Raw genomic sequence first — 20,005 nt, 5'->3', positions numbered from 1 at the left:
GCTTTAAATGATGTTGTATGCTGACGAAAAGAAGGAATTTGTTGGGGCACCTGGGTGGCTCAGTTAGTTGAGTGTCCAACTCTTGATTTCAGCTCCGGACATGATCTCTGGTCATGGGATGGAGCCCCATGTTGGGCTCCACACTCAGTGGGGAGTCTGCTTGTCCTTCTCTCTCTACTGCTCCCCCTGCGTGTGCTCTCTCTCTCAGTCTCTAAAATAAATAAGTAAAATCTGTAAAAAAAAAAAAAAAAAAAAAAAGGAATTGTTTTTCTGCCTTTCCCACTTCTTTGGTGGCAGGCAGCCAGAGAAGTTCTCTGTCACCGTACTCTTCCCTGGAGCCCCAAGAATAACTCTTTGAAGCAGGTACAGCATAGAGATAAAGTGAGGTGTTTGGGGATTGGCCAGTCCACCCCGGAAAACGGAGTTTGCACTGGAGCTTCCTCAGGACCCTTCTGCTGGCATGGCTCCTGTGGGAGTATACACCAAAGCTCGCCCGGAATGGCCGTCATTACTGTGTGCATCTTGTTCCCAACTTCCTGCTTTTCACTGGGCACATGGTGTGGGAAGAACACAGGAGGGCACCGTATCCTCCCTTGTGTTTATTCTCTGCGTCGACATGGCCGTTCCCATTTGCAACAGGTTTCTGTTATCCCCTCAAGGGGTCCTTCTAGGAAGGGGATGGCTCGTAGGAGGTGCTGCCACAGCAGGTGTGCCTTTGATGACAGCTTCAGAGCATGGACTTTTCTGGGTCGAGCAACTTGGTACAATGCTGGCTGTCAAGGGACACGGTTGCACCCGTCGGCTTACTGAGGATGAGACGAGGGGCCTCAGTCCACCAGCGCCCGCTGAATTTGTTTTGCAGTGTCTCCTTCCAGTGGCTAGATAATTGAACTCTTTGTAGGAGGCCTGCACGTGGTGAAATGCAGCCCATTACTGTCTCCCCGAAGCTGGCGATGCTCATTCAGTGGGTTTTGTCCCTAATAAAAAGATGAAGAGACAGTGAGTTCCCCTTTTGTGAAGACCTGAAAAGCTCTGGAACTGGCAGGTTCTCAATTTTGGTTTTTATTCTAATTATAGAGTGAAAACAATTCACAGAATTTAGTGTCTAATTTGAGATATTTTAATCTCTGTCTCATCCATTAATTTGTTAAGACCATGTGGAGAGAGAAACGTGAAAGCAAGTTCTCCCTGGCAGGAAAGCCTTTTCAGGGCCTCGATGAAAAATCGATCTTAATCACATATTCACTTTTCCTGGAGCCCCTGAACAAAGAGAGCCGCACAGCACAGGCATGAGTCTGAGCCCAGCTCCTGTGTCACAAGGTGGGAAGTCATGCCAGGTGTGATCTCAACCCCTTTCTATGACTAATCATTTCTGCATCCCACAGCAATTATTTGTGCAATGTTAGGAATCCCAACCCCTGTGGGTCTCCATTTGCCTGTCAATAAAATGATAGTGTTGCACTATTCAATCTTTAGGGCTCCTGTCAGAGTTTTAGATATTTATGTTTTAAAATTTTACTTTGTTCAAGACAATGTTAGAGAATAAAAACAAAGCATCATCATTTATTCAAGTTTGTTTAACATTGAGGTCTTAGTACTTCAAGCAGACAGTTCTTTATTCTCAGACTTTATTATTGACGACTTACAAACACTGACTCATGCCTGTGGTGAATTATAAACCCTCCCCCCTCTTATTTGGGGATAAACTAGAATAAAATACATCTATGTTGGATTAAAAAAAAAATCCAAACTTCCTTTGTCTTTTGGATTTTGAATGCTTGTCTGCGCTCTCCCTGTCCTCCCCCAGACCAGGCAGCCATGTTCTTTGTGTCAATAATATTAAAAGCAAATGCATGTAGTATGTGTGTATGTGTATGTGTGTGTGTGTAGCATATAGCGTGTGAATTAAATATCGAGTGAATATTCAAACAATGTGTTTCCATGTTACAGATGGTCTTTGATACAGTCAAATAAGAGCCAGCTGAGCAAGGCGGTTCTTGTGATAATAAGCCATTGTAAGTTCTATTATATATTCCTTTTTATTCATGGGTAAAATATATTTCAGTGCGACAACATAATTCTTCTCTGCCATCACCATTGGTCTACACCCGCACCCTCATAGGGCACTAAGTGTCTTTTAAAGTTGGAAAGACAGGAAGTGTGTAAACCTGATATCTGAATTTTTATAACCGCCTGCTCCTCTCCCCACCCTGCCAGAACCTGTCCAAGTCTTTGTGCTCTCACTTTTCGAAACAGCAGCTTGTGATGGGATGTGGGATCTGAGGGGTGAGAGAGGGGCTGTATTAGTGGATAAGCTCATGTTTTTATATAGAAACAGGTCATGTATTGGTAGGACATCTTACTTGCTGCAGAATCCAAGCAGAGTTGAAGGGCAGACGACAAAAATCAACACAGAACTCTCTGTTGTTTTCTCTCCCCTTGTCGTTTTAGGACATTTCTCTTATCACCTTGATCATGCTACTTTGTGGAGCTGTTTGGGCAAATCCCCACCTTTAGACAGGCCCACTGACTTCTACCTAATAGGGTCATATTTATGTGGCTGGAAGGGCTGCCGACTGGCTTCATTCCCCAGGAAGTAACTCTTGGCTCGTTCTGGCAGGGACATTATAAGCTCACAGGCTTTATCAAATCTGTGAAACCAAGTGTGATTTACAGCTCGAGCTGGGGCAAAGAAACATACAGCAGTTGGGTTCTAAAATCAGTAGCTTCCTCCCCAAAGAGGTAGAGGGAATTTGAGTCAGAAGCCAACAAATAAGACCAATTTCAGCTTATCTTGAAAATTTCCAGACTTATTCATAAATTTGACAGGAGTGTTATCAGAGAGAAACACTTTGAAATGATAAAAAGTAAACACTCGATGTAAGACGCAGAGATGTGGATCTCTTTCAGATGGCTGGGCTCGGTGCAGAGGGCCACGGTGACAATGGAATATGGTACCACATCCTCTCCCTTTTATGTTCCTTTAAACCGCCCGTGGCAGTATGGGTAGGGTGGGAACTAGTCAGTCAAAAATGTGCTTCGAGTGTTTAGAATTAAGAAATAAGGGAAAGTTGAATGGGAAGTAATGAGGATTTTCTTTCTCTCTCTCTCTCTCTCTCTCTTTTTTTTTTTTTGACAAAGAAAAATGTTCAGGACACAGTGGACAGAGGTTCCATTTTCATTATTTCTCTGAGTAGCAGATGTTTAGAAATTAGGAGGGATTTCTTTTCCCTTTGACATCTGCTCTATTGGAAAAATTAAGTCGAGATGGAAGACGAGCAGAACTCTCCCTGATCATACCATTTGATAGTTTGATGGTATTACCAAGAAATTGTTTAAGTTATCTTGGGATACAATATTAATATCTCTGGAGAAAATGATAGATTTATCTTAATTTTAAGCATCGAGGAACTTAATTATTTCCCACTGCCCAGAAGGCCCACTATCTTTTAAAAAATATATCTACCAAAAGTAAACCTTATTCAGTAACAATTTATCCATTTTCTTGTTTTTATTAATAAAAACTTGGTCAGAGCCAAGTTTCTGGCTGGTGAAACTTCTGACCAGCTTGTAAAAGGTAACCAGCTTTGCCATGCTGAGTTAAAATTTCAACCCAAAACAAAGTGCTTTGTTATGTCTGCTGACCCATTCAGTCTTGCCAAGGGTAAGTGTGTATGCGCAGGCGTGTGTGTGTGCATGTGCACGTGACACACGTGTTTGCGCCATCTTGAAGTGCCAGATGTTGTTGGAGAAGCCTGTTCATCACCTGCAAGGATACCTGAGTCACTTAAAATACATCGTGGAAGCCGTTGAGCAATCTCAACTAATACAGGTATAAGTAGTCTGTTTTAAAGTAGTCTTAAGCAAAGCATTGACATGTATTAAGTGAATAAGTATGGTACCAAGCAATTTCACCAAGTACTGTGGGGGGTAATCCTAATCTTTTAAAATAGGGGATAGTTTCTGTCATAAAGGAGGCAGGGCAAAGAAAATTTAGCCTTCCACCAGGAACGTGTGGACCATTCAGACAAAAAAAAAATTAAGTCTGTTCTATGTGTAAAAACAAAGTAACCTTGACCTGAGAATCTTGAATCCATTTTTGGTCCTAAAATGTTAAATGAAACGCTGGGAAAAGAAGAGGTGAGCTCTGTGCTTGACCGTTTCCCTGAAGCTGGGGTGTCCTCAGTGCCCAGCATATAGACTTCCCCTGTGCCAAGAGTAACTGTATGTGTCAGGAGGGGTGGCCTAGGAGAAGCGCCAGATTTTATTGCCACACTTGGCCTGGCAGCCAACACATCTCCCAAAACTGACGTTCTTCCCATGGCGCACCTTTGAGGGTGAGATGGCAAAGCTTTTTTCTTCCTGACATTTTAATTTTCACTTCTCCCAAGGAATCCTGCCATATTTCTAAGTGGGTACAACACATAGTACTTAATTTATGCATTTAAGTAAGCAGATCTGACAAAACAATGAAAGCTGCATAAGGTTTATGTGAGTAAATTGCCACTTCTTGAACTTTGAAATTTGCATGCACAGTGAGTTGGGAGTTTGCTAATTAACTCTATGCACATGCCCAGAAATAAACTCACAAATATTGTTTCTTGTCACTGAGAATGTGTTTAAAGTATGCCAAACAAAATGCACCTTCAGATGATATATCTAGGTCAAAAAATGCTGTGTATCATAATATTTTTAGCTTTGTGGTCTCACCGTTTTTCACTACTTGGCACAGTTGTCTTGAGAATATTTTCTGTTGGTGGTTGTCATCTGTGTCGAATAACAAAGTAGAGTACTTGCTTTAATCCATACAATGCCTGTTGAGGGAAAACTTGCTACTGGTATACCCACAGTAGACAAACCATTCGATGTTTTGCCTGTTGGATATAAATGAAATCCCAGAACTTTAGAATAAGGAGTATAAAATTTAGGCATTAGCTAAATTTCTGAAAGAAAGAAATCACAAATACAGGGACTCAAGGAAGGAAGTTATTGCTTTTTCACATAACAGTCCGAAGGCCAGCAGTTTAGGCTTCTGGGGCAGGGTTTGCTCATGACAGTCATTCAAGGACCTAGGTTCCTTCCATCTCGTGGCTCCACCATCATTCACTGTGGTGTCCGTGTCTGGGTCACTGCCAGGTCCACATGGCAGCCAGTGGAAGGGAAAATAGAGGGAGGCATAGATAGGCAGCTTCATTCCTAAGATGATAATGCAGAAGTTGGCCCCAGCACTTACGCTCCCATCTGACATGTAGCCAGGGAGGGGCCACAAGTAGCGAAGGCTGTCAGAAATCCTGAGATACGATTCTACCTGTCGCTGTGGCTGGCAAATCCACAGAAATGGGTGAATCATGGTGGATATGATGGAGAAGCTCCTTGAGGTTTCATACACCTTCATTTCTATTGATTTAATAAAAAATTGATAAATTAACCGTTTAAGTAACTTAAAATAGCTTTCTCTTGATCTAAGAATCGTGTAAATTAATGACATTCATATAGCTTAGATATAGTCGTAGTTTCTCTTTAGTGTGTTTTTATTTTGAAGATAATTGGAAGAGGTCCCCCCGAGTTTTCCTCATAACTGATGAATCTGACTTCTCCTAATGACCCTAGGAAAGGATACATTGATTTGTTGAACAAATGGTACTTATTGTACATTTATTGTACACCTCTTGTGAACCTGTCACTGGGGTAAGCACAAGATACAAAGGAATAATCACAAAGGTCTCAAAGGTCAAGGCGGGCAAGATTCCTGGGTCCAGTTTTTCTGCGATTCTCAAACTTCGCTATGATGTGCTCTCCACTCTGATCTTTGCAATCCACTGGATACAGTATTCCTGAATCTTCACTCGTACCTGAAAGAGACACAATAATTTGGAGGCCTTCTGATTCGCTAATTAGTTGAATGTTTCACGATCACCCATTATATATCGGGCACGGTGTTAGGGTCTGCGAAAACAGTGGTGAACATAGTACTTGCTCCACAACGCTCATGCTCCCTATCGGTGATTCCCAGCCACTGACCTCAGAGCTATGCATGCTAAGTTGCTCATTTAGCAATAGTAGCAGACCCTACGACTACAAACACAGTGATCTTCCCAAATGTTTCGTCATTAAAATGGGCGCTCCATACCTTGTACTCAACCATGGGTCTAAAACCATGCTGATTCAGCTGAAAAAAGAAACAGAGTTTCTCAATTCTAGGAAATATCCTGGGGTCCAGTTGGGGATTCTGATTCCATGAGTGTCAAGGGAACCCTAGAATCTCTTCTCTCAGAAGCTTCTCACATGATTTTCATGAGTAGTCAGTTTAGGGAATTACATTTATGCACGTAATCAGATTCTGCTTCAACGCTTTTTCAGCCTCTGTCTTTCTGCGGCATGACAGCCAGTGGGTCTCCTGGGTTTTATCGATGAGAACTTGAGAACTCGCTGAGTGGTTTGTGGCTGTGACGACGCATTACCGGCTCTTCCCCCAGGGTTTAGCCACCACCTTTGGCTTTGCCCTCTGCCATCACCTTTACGTTTAGCTTCCCAATGAATTCCAATGTTCAGAGCATTTTTTTTCTTCACCCTAAATACGTAGGATCCCTAGTTCTCCGCCATCAGCCTCTCCCTTGGTTTTGGATATATTGTAAAAGCACTTTTAAGTTTCTCCTCTATGCAAAGCACAGTGCATTACAAATGCGTTTATGAATTCTCTTTAAAAAGCACCTCCAATTAATCTCCTCACTATGGTTCAACATCTATGTAAAAGAAAAACCATCACGCATCCATCAATCATCTGGAGCCTTCTCCCAGCTGGAGAGCTGATCAATTTAAGGACATTCACTTATTTTTCTGTGCACGGAGAGTATGAACTTTTCATTGCATTTTAATTCATGTTTCTCCCCCTTTTATTGTCACATTACCTGTCAAATATGAACTTTGTATCCAAAGGTTCTTTTCCCTTATAAAGCAATGTGAATATTTGGTTAGTGATTTTTTTTTCTTCTAACATTATTTCCCCCCAAAGATACCGTATAAAATGTCATTTTGACTTCCTTTATTTGTTTTGTAACAGATATATTGTCAAATTGAGAGAAAATAGAAGAGTTGTCTTCCTGAAGCTTCTTTTAGAGACCATCGAAAATATATAGAATCTGTTTGCTTGATTTTAAACCCCCAAATTTGAACATCATTCTGAGGTTAAAGCTGTCCCTGAGGATGGATGACATTTGATCTGAGTAACAGCTGTGGTACTCAGGTGAGGCTGTCTTTCTAGATGGTTTCAAAGCTAGAAGCTCAGAAAATCCATTAGAGCCAGAGTCAGAGCAGAAATAAAGGTGATGACATAGCCATTTGAGGTGAGAAAGGTGAACTTCTTCAGAGGGTTTCAAGAAAGTGCGTAATGAAAACAATTTTGGAGCCATGCCTCTGTAGTGTTCCCGGCGGCCTCACTCAGATCTCCCGAGGATGAAATGCAACGCGACCTGATTAAACCCTCACGATGTTCTCACCGGCTCTCCTCTGTCTCTCAGATAAACACCCCTCTTTTAATGTTGCCCTCATTTCACAGGTCCGATTCAGCTCTGCTAATAGAAGGGCTGCTTTACGCTGCCATTCTGAGAGAAGGGTGCTTAGCACCAGCATGGACAGTGCCTGCTCTCCAGAGCACCCCAGGGTGACAGGAAATCATGTTCACCGTTGCCACGGAATCGGAGGGATTCAGTGTACTCGCAGTGTTGCTGCCAGAGTTACCGGTGAACTTTCATGTTCTTGGCCCTGGGCGCCCAGCCTCCTTGATAGCTTCTAGCCAAGCGAGATCTCCGTCCATCCTCAACAACCTGCCTGCTCCACCAGCCCGGGCATTTAGACTCTTCTCCACGGAGCACAGGGCTATCTTGTGTTTCTTTTTCTAGACAACCGGTATTAGCCATCTTTGGGGCTTACTGTTGGTAGTCTTGTCACTCAAATTCAGCAACAGGCATGAAGGCTCCTTTGATTATATTTCAGTTCCTTAACAGAACTGTTCTGTTACCTCATCTGACTGCTAAAAACCCATAGAGGTTCTTGTTAAAGGTAATTCTGTTGCAATTACTGTCAAATATTGAATTAAAAGTGGTTAGCTCATTAACAGCTCCCCCCAACAATCGATTAAAAACGTTTTATTATTATTATTTTTTTACTGTGAAGATGGTTAGCATTTACTTATGAAGTCCCTTCTCCTCTTTGGAATGTAATTATAGTGGCTGAGAATACTCACTTTTCACTTGGCCTCTGAACTCCTGGAATGTGGAAGGGGGCACGCAGTGGGAACAGGTGGATGTGGCCCGGAGCCACCTCTGAGGTAGAGGCCCAGTCTTGCAGGGAGCCAGCTGAAGGTGTGGGGTGCAGGACCAAAGGCAGGCCTGTCTCCAGCCTCCGAGGGGGTTCATCAGGATGTTAGAGGGTGGGCTTCCTGGTGTGGTGGGCAGAGCTGAGATCTGGGGAACACAAGAACAGCTGACACTTGAAAATACAAGGCAGGGGGACAGTGGCGCTGAGCAGTGCATCAGCTTAGAGCAGGGCAGTAGCCACTGGGCTGGACTTCAGGTGGAAAATGGCCAGATTACAGCAGGACCCTACCTCGGAAGGAGAAGGAACAGTAAGCTAGGCAGGCGACTTCGAAAGTAATCATAAATAGCAGTAAAAATACGCTCTCTTTCCCCTAATCCATTTTCACCATAGCATCAGGAGTGAATCTTTTAAAAATACAAAGCACATCACACCACTGTGCTGCCTAAACTTTTCAGTGGCTTCCTAAGCCAGTGTTCTTAATCTCACAGTGTGCAAAGGCATCGTCCAGGGATCTTGCTAAAATGCGGATTCTGGATGGGTAGTCTGGGGCGGCGCCTGAGTTTCTGCATTTCCAACGAGCGCCAGGTGATGCCAGGACCACACTTGGAGGAGCAAGAACTTGAAGCACAATCAGAATTGTCCCACCTCCCTTCACCCCGTTCTCTCCCTTGGATGTCCATGTTTCAGCCACTCTCCTCTCTTTGCCGCCTCCTAGTGCTTATGGTTTCTGTTCCCTGTGCTTGGCCTGCCATGCGTCCCGCTCTTCTGGCTTCTTGTCTGATCGCAGCATGAGTGTCCCCTCCCCAGAGTGGCTCCCCCTGACCACCCTATCCAAAGCAGTGCCCTTGTTCCTGATCATTCTCTGTCAGAGTCACTGTTTCTTCCATCATTGGGAGCCCTCACTCAATCTATAAACATTTATTTATTTGCTCTGTTACTGTATGTGTTCCCAATTCGGTATAAACTCACAGGGAGACAGGACCCATTATTGATATGTTTTCCACTGTATCATTTATTAAGTTCAACCTATGTACTAGACACTACGCTAAATGCTTTATATTTATCTCATTTATTGCCAGCATCAGTACTATACGTTAGGTCTTTTTAATCACTAGTTTTTGGACAAAATAATTGACACCCCTTAAAAGCAGCAGAGACTTCATTCAAACATTTGAGCCTCACGGAGGCCTGGAGAAGGGGTTATAGCATGTGCTGCTTCTGACTGGCTGCCTTTCACCTGCGGGTGGAGATGCGTAAACTGTACACCTGTACCATCTCCATGTGGTCCTCATGGGTGCGCTGCTTCGAAAGGGACAACAATTCCATTATTGATCCTTCCTTGCGTAGCCGAGCTAGTCTGATGCCAGAGACGACTGCTAAATACTGCAGCAGAGCGAAAAGATAGTCAATAAAGCAAGTAACTAGACTTTATCAACATTGCCTACTGCCGCCTGCTGCTAGGTACTGTGCTCCGGCCCCAGGCCCGCCGGCTTGAAAAATAAGATCAGTCAAAGTGACTCAGGAGAGAGTTCTGTTCCCAGGGCAAAGGTGTAGCTTACCGTGGATGGGCATGTGCTCCTCTGAACCACCTGTACCATCAGTAACCAGGGGCAGGAATGCTCTGGCAGTTCCTGTGTTCTCCTTTCTGTAAATAGAAATTCCGGCAGGAGTGCATCTTGACAGTGTTTGGCACCTGGGGTCTGTAGATAGCTTTTCCGCGCAAGACAGAGCATTTGTAGCCCTTGCTCTAGTGGGAAGGACATTTCAGGGTTGAGAATTTGAGTATTCCATTTCCGTTGCCCTGGATGACCCTGGAAGGGGGCAGATTGGGTCCCTTACATAATTCTGTGTACAAGTAAGCATTTCATTTCTTATTGTGGAGGGAGGAAAAGAGGAGTGGGAGATGTGGGGCTCTGATCCTAAAGCGCCTTCAAAGACCGGCTTAGCTGCTGACCCTCCTCGAAGGCAGGAGTGCACAGGGGCCTTCCGTGTGCTTGTTATTTTTGATGGATTGCAGTCTAGCTGCAGGGCAGGAAGCTCAAACCCCCGGGGTCGCATCATTGTAGCTGGCGAAGACGTGGAGGCTTGAAACGGTTTGTTGTAGCCAGACCAGTGAGAGTTGCCGGTACTGTCTTCAGGATCCCCTACTCTTCCTTCTTCCGCTCCCCCCAGATGTAAAGAATCACGCCAAATTGCACTCTGCTCCCACACCCTTCCACACATACACTCGCGCTGAATATGAAAATGGGTCTCTAATTGTTGGATATAAGCTTGACTAGCTTTGAATTAACAGCTAAAGCTGTATTCATTAATCTGAGCAGGGAAGAGCAGGCAGACTGTCACAACACGGCTCCGTTCAGTAGTCATGCAGAGCAGGTGAGGGAATGGAAGGCACTTTCAAAGTGTGGCAGCGATCTCCATCAGCCCCATCAACCGGTGATGAAGAGGGGAAGGCAGCCAGCCACAATATCGCCAGGAGATGGATGGCATACCTCAAAGTCCACTGTCCCAGGGGCATCCCGGCAATGATCGATGGTTATCCACAGCAATTAAACTTCAGAGCTTTTAAATGTCATTCTAGAATGGAATGCCATCTCATAAAGGTGTTGTTTAACATTTATCAAACATGTGGACCGGGTGGGGTTGGGGGCTGTGGAGTAACTCTTTGGGGAAATGGGAACGAATGTTACAGCTTTTGAAGTGAGACAACCATGAGAATGGTTTTGATACTATTCTAATGTGTTGTCTTCAGCATTGAAATAAACTGGAGCAGAACCTCTTTTGGACACTGGGAGATGGTTTATAATGTTGGGATTTAGTGGGGGTGTGGAGGAAAGAATGGACGACAATGGGTCAGGAGAAGCAGTTGTCAGCCGTTGCTTTTTCACTTGTGATGGTGCGTCTTGGATAAATGACTACTCACCTGTGTAAATGGGGGAGGTTCTCCACCTCCAGTGTGTTAGAAACACCCAGGGAGCTTTTAAAAATATCAGTGATTGGGATTTACCTAAATCCATTAGTCTGGGGTAGGATGGATTACATATGTATTTGTGAAATCTCCCCAGGTGATAACAGGTACAGTCAAGCTTGAAAACCACTGGATTAGATCAAGTTTTTTCAGCCCTGCATTTCTATGATTTTTCTGTCTTATGGGGATATTCTCAAAGTAGATGGCACTTGCTAATTAAAAAAAACAAACTTTCCATTGGAAGAGCATACCGTGTTAAGCGACTGTGAGATGGTAGATAATGTTTTTTTCAGTCACCAGTTTGTATTTATTTATTCATTTATTCATAGATTGAATAACTCTCGGCAATTATCAAATTCAAGGTTGGAAATATAAGGGTGCTTGCACGTGGAGCGGTGGGCAGAATGAGGAGGTGTGGAGGTGTGTCGTATGGATACCAGCCTCTATCAAAGGCGGTTGGAGAGAATTCTCGGAGTATCAGAAAAAAAAGTTATTGACACTCCGTCCTCCATTTTGGCCTTCTCTTCTGTTTATTTCTCTCTTCTGTTTCTAGCTAGGGCTTGGCACGATATCACTGGATGCTTTTAAATGTCTTCTCCTGTTTCCTTGCTCCCTCTTCCCTTCCAGCATTCAAGCAGATAGCTGGCTTTGTAATTCTCGCCTCAAGGGAGGGATAGAGGGGGACAAAGTTCCTACAAGGGTTATTCTCCAAAAGGTTCCTTTTAGGAGATTGTTTTAGTAGAGGCAATGCCCTCCAGAGTATGGATGCCTCAAGGTGGAATGAAGAGGAAGGAAGGTGAAGGGAGAGCAGAGACCTCAGTGTGCCTGCGAGTTGGGGAGGGACCTGGCTTTGTTTGTGGGAGGAGCACTGTGGAGGCAGAGCCACGGAACAAGAGGATATGAAACCTAAGGGGAAAACGAGTATGTTGACTTTCTCAATGGAGACCCCCCCAAAATGGAAAAGCCCAGTGAAGGGAGGGCTCTGTCTGACAGGACATGCCCCAGACAGCTCATCAGCTATTCCCATGTCCACAGACAACAGAAAGAATGAGCAGGGCTGGAGGGGCCACCCTGAAGGACAGGGTTGTCTCTGTGGCGTAGCTGATGGCAGAGCACTGAGATGGATGATGGATAGCCATTGGGTGCTTGTAAAGATGAGTGACGCGGGACCAGATAGGCCACCCCTTTGTCTTGACACCATGTAAGCTCCAAGGAACAAACGAAACTGGAATGATGTGGTGGAATAGGGTACTCGAATATAAATTGAGTTGCCTTTAAAAATCTTTGGAGGTGTAAACCTTTACAGTGTCTCTTTTTGATAGAAGTAAGGGATAAAAATGAATCCTGGCGGCACTGGAGGAGATAATGCTAAGTGAAATAAGTCAAGCAGAGAAAGACAATTATATGGTTTCTCTCATCTATGAACATAAGAACTAGGACGATCGGTAGGAGAAGAAAGGGATAAAGAGAGGGGGGTAATCAGAAGGGGGAATGAAGCATGAGAGACTATGGACTCTGAGAAACAAACTGAGGTCCTCAGAGGGGAGGGAGGTGGGGGAATGGGATAGACTGGTGATGGGTGGTAAGGAGGGCACGTATTGCATGGTGCACTGGGTGCTCTACGCAACTAATGAATCATCGAGCTTTACATCAAAAACCAGGGATGTACTGTATGGTGACTAACATAATATAATAAAAAATATTATTATAAAAAAATCAATCAGGTAGTATCGTTTGACAAATAAATACAGCCGTGTGTGATTGGCACGACAGTCAAGATTGTGTGGAATATTAAAATGGCTTCCCATTTAGAGTAAGTCCTCACTCTGGTCAGAGAATTCTCTTGCTTTAAATGAAAGGCAAATAGGTAGAGAAGCGGATCTGTAAGAGATAATTCCATTTGCAAAAGAAGAAGTCTAATCTATTTTCATGCCAGAGTGTAAAGGACTTTTCTCTTTATTCATCACTTCATTAATCTCATTTCAAAAGGGAAGGCCAGGGCTGAAAACAGGTGATTTCACATTTCAAACAAACTCCTTAGGCATAATGAGTGAGCAAAGCATTCAACTGTTAGACTTTGTTGCTTTTCTACCAGCTGGAGACACGTACAAGGAAGGTCATGCTATTTAATCTTACATAGAGATAGATGTATATAGTTGGGGTTGGAGAAAGAGTTATTTTGAAAAATGGCAAATTACAGGTCTGTGACGCCCTGACGAACAGGGCAGTTTGGAAGAACGTGAGAAGTCCAGTGGAATCCTTTTCCATCTTGTTTCAGTCTACAGAATGACCGGATGAAAAATACCGTGCTAAACCATGAGAAATAGCTGAAGTCATACATACCAAACACCATTCTGCAGCGAAACGGAGGGGTTTGGAACGACTGGAAATACTTCCACCCCAGGAATTTCCAGGACATCTGGTAAGTCAACAACATTATCACAAACATTATGGCCAACAATGTGAGTTCTTGCAACAATGTATTCATTTCCCAAATGTTCCAGCTGAGAAAGCCACACAGAACATTCCCACCATCTAGCAGATGGCTAATGGGGAAGCCAGTATTTTCTGTGGAAAGCAAAGTTTCTTCTTCTAACATTAGACAATTTCAGCAGAGAGAACAAATAAGCATTTGTTTTTGTATTCTATTCTCTCGCACTCATAAAGAGAATGCATTATAGACTATTAATTTTAAAAGTGCATAAGAAAATGAGTTTTTCCTTGAGATTATAGAACTAAGACACTTTTCGATCCAGAAATGTTTGGTGGTGGGGACAAAGGCTACTGCTGCTTCATCTAGCATGAGATGCAGGGGTTAGGGAAAACTTTAAACATTATTTATTATTATTACTGACTGTTGGGCAAAAACAAAAAACAAAAAAACCCCAAACAATACAAAAAAGCCCCCACAAAACCTTAAATTATGTGGGTAAAAATGAATTTGTGCCTACCCACCCCAGATTTACAAGTGATTTGTAGGACGTGGAGATTATGAATGAGATTTTGCTTTCATAGAAAATGAAACGAAATGAGCAAGGTATGGTTGCCAAGTTTGTTTTAGGAAAGAGTGGGAGCAGGTGGCAGACAAAAGATAAAATGTGTTATTTAATAACACTGAATTACTCCGTCTAGTTTCACAGACTATATTTGCTGTGCCTGGAAAGTGGGTCGATTTGCCTTAAAATGCTTTACCTTCACTTATTATTGTCAAGCGTTCAAGTAAATGTATACGTAACACATATAACAAATGTAACACTGTAAAAAGTGGGAGCTCATTATAAATAGTCGGTTTCACTTGCTTTTTTGTCTTTGTTTTCTGAGCTGTTTGGAGGACTAAAATGAAATTTCTATCCAATTTTGAGTGTTTTTGTGTCCCTCCTGTCTGACTAGAACCCTTTTATTTTTAAATTAATTTTGATCCTGCCATGCAAAAATACTGGCATATCAGATTGCACCTATTTTTATAACAGGCTCGTTAACTCTTTCAATAAAGATTAAAGTTACTATGTGCCTACCCCGCAGGAGGAATGTGCAATGCTCTGCTGGAGCTATAAGAAACTTACATAGAAGCTAATGGTGCAGACATGCTAACTTTTAGCACCTTATCAATCATATCTGCCTCCTTCCTCTAAAGACTTGGGTATCTTAGCTGAAACACTCATTTGGTGGTTGCTAAGAGTCTGGCTTTCTAAAGCCTGTACAAACTGGAGTCTAAGATGTTGTCCAGGGTTGGCTAAAAGATGGAGATATGTTCTTCCTGGAGTAGAGTTTGATTCAAGAAGCAAGAGAGCCAAAACCTTGTAAACAGCTCCTTACTCAGTGTGGTAGGTGACTAACGCCCCCGCCTTTGTCAAAGGTGCCCACGCCCCATTCCCCATAACCTACGAGTGTGGCATGGCAAAAGGACTTTGATGATGTGACCAAGGATCTTGAGATGCCAAGATGATCCTAGGTCGTCTGGGTGAGCTCAGTGCAATTACAAGGACCCTCAGCAAAGGAAAGCGTAAGGGTCAGAATCAGCAAAGATGTGACAGTGGAAGCAGAGATTGGAGAGAAGTGCTCTGAAGATGAAAGAAGGGACCGCGAACAAGGCAGGCAGGCGCCCTCCGGAAGCTAGAGAAAACAAGGATACGGATCCTTGCTGGGAATCTCCAGAAAGGAGCAGAGCAGCCCTGCTTGATTTTAACTTGATTTTAGCCCAGGGTGACCCATGTTTTGTTTCTCACAACAGAACTGCACGATAATAAGTTTGCATTGTTATAAATAACGAAGTGTGTGGTGATCATTTCTTATAGCAGCAAAAGAAAACGAAAACGGCCAGAAATTCATAAATAATTGCTATAATTTTTTTTTTTTTTGGAAGAAAGGAAGATGTAATTCTAAGTATAAAAAATCTGTGGCGTAGCAAGGACTGGTCATCTTCCTTCACTCTGGCAGAGTCCTTCCTGCACAGACCAGTGTCAGCTTTTACACATGAGGAAGCAAGGGGCAAGGGCAAAAATGTGTAAAGATGTTTTTCCTCCCACTCTCTGCTGCCACTTTACTTTTGCTCTGATTGTTATCCCTTCTAAATAAATGGGTAACCTATAGGAAATAGGCATGTATGGTCTCCTCTTGACAAGTTTGTAGACACCCCTGAAATGATGCAAAAATAATCCTGGCAGAGACTCAGTTGAGCAGTAATGGGTCATCACTTCTGATTTTCACGTGATCTATGTCAAAAATACTCTCCTGGAGGACTGGAGGTGACGATGACTCAGACCAGATCATCCTGAAGTTCTTTGATTTCTTTGAGCTCAGTGATGTTTATCTCTTTACAGAAATTTAAGAAGTTGCTCCCTGATATTGGATAGCTTAGTGGATAGATGTCAGAGAAAACAGAAACTGGGAAAAACAAAAACACTTAGCTTGTAAAAAGGATGAATCCTCAGAAAACACAGAATCCCCTGGCCCTGGATAATTTCCGCGCCTGTGCGTGCGCGTGCTTGTGTAATAAGCAGGAACAAGAACCCTAGTCTTAGATCTGGGTCCTGTGTCCAGGACTGAATGTTGTTCCTACCTCTGATTCACTTTTATTTTGTAGGGCAAGATGTCAATAGATGGGTTTTTTTCTGAGTATAAGCCTCCCGAGTCCCTAAGCCTGGAGTCACTTCTTCTGAATGATGCCAGAGGAGCCTACCATGTTCCCTTGGATTTCTCCCATAGATCTTAGTCATCTGAATTATTGCTCTCATCAGATTGTATTATTGTTGTTCATCTGTTTTCTGCCCAACAGACCATGAGCTCCTTGGGATGAGGCATGGGGTCTCACCCACCTTTCTGTTTCTGGTACCTGGTGTAGTGCCTTGCCTGAGTGAGCACTTCATACATGTTGCTTTTCATTGTTGAAAGGGGAAAATCCCTTTCTTCCTCTGGAATCATTCAACTTTGTCATCAATCTTGATGACAGGCTTGAATCATAAAGCCATACCGATTCCCCTCTTTACGTTTCCATTCACTGAAATAGTCATTGTCTCATTCATGCGCTCATTCTCCACTGTTGTACCTCCTTTTGCAATGCTGAGATTTTCACTAATATCGGATTTTTAGCTCCTCACGCCTGAATGATTGCAGGCAGAGCATTCCAACTGCACGTAAAACCTGTGACAGAAGAAACTCTTCGTATCATCTCCTTGGCTTACAGTGATTATTTCTAGGTACAAGTCCATGGACCCCGTCACAGGGTAGCTGGGCCATAATTACTCAGGAAATTTATGGCAAAACAGGGATCATCTCTGAAGGTTCTAAATGAACATAGAACATCCTTACTTTTAAGAGCTCTCCAAGTGTTGTGGGTTGACTTGTGTCCCCCTAACTTCATATAATGGTGTCCTGTTCTCCAGAAGCTCAGAATATGACTGTATTTGGAAACGGTCCTTGCAGATGTAATACTTGAATTTAGATGAGGCCATACTGGAGTGGGATGTGCGCCCATCCAATTTCCTGGTGTCCTTATAAAAAGGGGGGATTGGGCCTGCATACAGGGAGAACACCATGTGAAGATAAAGAAATTGGGGTGATGCTTCTACAAGTCAAGGGAGGCCAGAGATTGCCAGTAGCCACCAGAAGCTGGGGGGGGGGGGCTTGGCTGTGTGGCACACATTTTCCTCACAGAAGGAACCAGCCTGCTGAGAACTCGATTGCGAATGTCTAGCCTCCAGAACCGTGAGACGATAAATTTGTGTAAAGTCATCTGGTGTGCGGCACTTGGTTACAGCAGCCCCAAGAAAATAATATGCCAGATAATTCTTGTATGTGGCCATAGTTTTTGAACTGGACCCTTATCGCTCCCCTATATTAAAACTGGCAAGAGCTTAAACAGTGATTATAAGGATTAAATGAATTAATATTTGTAAAAATGGCTTAAGCAAGACTTGGCACATAGTAAGTAACTACGTGCATAGTAGTTTAGAAAATCCTTGTAACCGAAAGCACCAGTATTACTGCATGTGTGTACCATGAGATGATTTTGGATGGCATGAGTATGAAAGCAGATTCTTAATAATAATAAAACTGACATATCGAGTCTGTAATTTCTCAAATTTAGGTTGAGTAGTTCCGTGTAACCAGTGTAACCCATCTTGGGAAGACCCTGCATCTTCGAGATCTATGCATGCTCACGAGTCTTCCAACCCTAAGTCAGTGGAGCTTGTGGGATATATCGTTTGGATAAAGGGGGAGTCCCTGTGATGTGGGTCACCGGGATGGAGTCTTGTTAACCGAGTCTCCTTAGGTGTCAGGGCCTTTCCAGAGAGAACATGTCATCCGCTTTTATCAACACACAGCACAGGGAAGATGCAACCCAATCGAATGCAGTTGACATACAAAGGCCAGTGGAATTAATATGAACAGATACCAACGATGGGTATTTACTATATTCCAGACAGCCTTTTAAATGGCTTACCTGTATTCTTTCATTTCATTCTCATGACAGCCCATGAAATTGGTTGTAAATTACCCTGTTTTTACCAAGGCGAGAACTGAGACTCAGAGGAAGGAGGGAACACACGGCAGAAAACACAAGTGGTCAGTGACAAAGCTCGGATGGAAGCCCAGCCATCCGAACACAGTGCCTCCCCTCCTAGCCGCTGTGTTTTATTGCCTTTTAAAAAATGTGTGTTTAGGATGCCTGGGTGGCTCCGTTGGTTAAGCATCTGACTTTGGCTCAAGTGGTGATCCCAGGTCCTGGGATCGAGCCCCAAGTCAGGCTTCCTGCTCAGTGGGGAGTCTGCTTCTCCTTCTCCCTCTGCCTGCCGCTCCCCGTGCTTGTGCTGTCTATCTCTCTCTGTCAAATAAATAAATAAAATCTTGTAAAAAGGAAAGCATACGCACACATATATACAATTTAAAGAATATCTGCAAAGCAGGTACTTGTATAAGCACTGGTCCCATCAACAAACAACATTGCCAGTGCTCTAGAAGCTTCTCGGGGAGCCTTCTATGACCATGATTGTCTTTTGATAACACCTCATTACCTAGAGATAACACTTTCTGATCATTGTGATGACTATTTTCATGCTCTTTTATAATTTATCAAGGCTTTTAACCCTATGCTGTTAGTATTCTACTTGTCTCGCTCTTTTGTAATGCTATTATCATCAATGCTTATAATCCTACACTACTTTTTTTTTTTACAGTACCATTCAAAGCCTTCCGCATAGAAGCTCTGTTTTCATTTCCTGTTGTTTTCCTACTTGAACCTCTCCTGTATCTTGTGATGGATTTATATGCCCCCTAATATATTATATACATTGTTTCTTCCTTTACATTCACTGTAGCAAATCCCTTCCTCCAAGCCTCCCGTCCCCAAATTCACCCTTTTTTTATGGCCCAGCTGCCTGGGGCACCCCTTCTGATGGGTTTATTCCATAGGGATTCTTTCTTCCCTGAACTGCTCTGTTCCTTGTATCTACTCCACCCATTTTATACTTTCCTTGCAGTTCTGTGTTTTGCTGTGCTTTATTAATATAAAGCGTTCAAGTGTTTGTTACTATCAGTAATGCTTTATTCATCATTCATTTATTCATCCAGTACCTCTCTGGTAAGCATACTGTGTGGCAGACGTAGGGCCTGTGTACACAGCAGAAAATAAGATATACCAAGTTTCTGCCCTCGTGGAGCTTACTTCCTGGAGTGGAAAGGCAAATAAAAAACAAGAAAACAAGTAAATAAGATAATTTTGGTAAATAAGAGATCATAGTGAGAAGCCTTGAAAGAAATGAAACATAGGTGGGATGATGGGGACAGGGGGATCCTTGGAGCTGGGATGTTTTCTATCATCTGGTAGAAAGCGTTGAGTCAGAGAGCCAACTCAAAGGCTCTGAGGCAGAAACCAGCCGGGCCTGGAGGAGAAGAGGCATGAGCAGGAGGACAAGAGGGGTTAGAAGTGAACATGGGTAAATCATGTGGAGTCATTTAGTTTTGAATGGTAAGTAGTAATGGTAACCGGTAACTAGTTTTAAATTTTTCTAGATGGAATGGGATAGCACTGCACAGTTGAAAGAATGGAAGGGAGATATTTGTCCTTGCTTATGAGCTCTTACTTCATGTTGTCTTTTTGCTTTTTATATACATGTTGTTTTCCCCTCTAACTAGAGCGTTCAATCTTTGTAGTTCCTTGGAAATTGTTACCATCGATACTGTTAGTCATGTTACAAAGCCCGTGTGGATGCCCTTTCAGGG

General features: G+C 43.2%; 1 long non-coding RNA gene across 1 annotated transcript in view; it reads left to right on the top strand.

The window, feature by feature from the left end:
- The window catches only part of LOC113251390 (uncharacterized), a 187,097-nt gene that overhangs the window by 19,307 nt on the left and 147,785 nt on the right, over positions 1 to 20,005 (top strand). Inside the window, exon 2 of the long non-coding RNA XR_008957938.1 lies at positions 13,563 to 13,706. This is a non-coding gene — a long non-coding RNA (uncharacterized LOC113251390). The remainder of the gene's footprint in view (positions 1 to 13,562; positions 13,707 to 20,005) is intronic.

Source organism: Ursus arctos, unplaced genomic scaffold, assembly GCF_023065955.2.
Source record: "Ursus arctos isolate Adak ecotype North America unplaced genomic scaffold, UrsArc2.0 scaffold_10, whole genome shotgun sequence".
Classification (NCBI taxonomy): domain Eukaryota; kingdom Metazoa; phylum Chordata; class Mammalia; order Carnivora; family Ursidae; genus Ursus; species Ursus arctos.
Note: the sequence above shows the minus strand (reverse complement) of the source record. Positions and strands in the feature narration are given on the sequence as shown.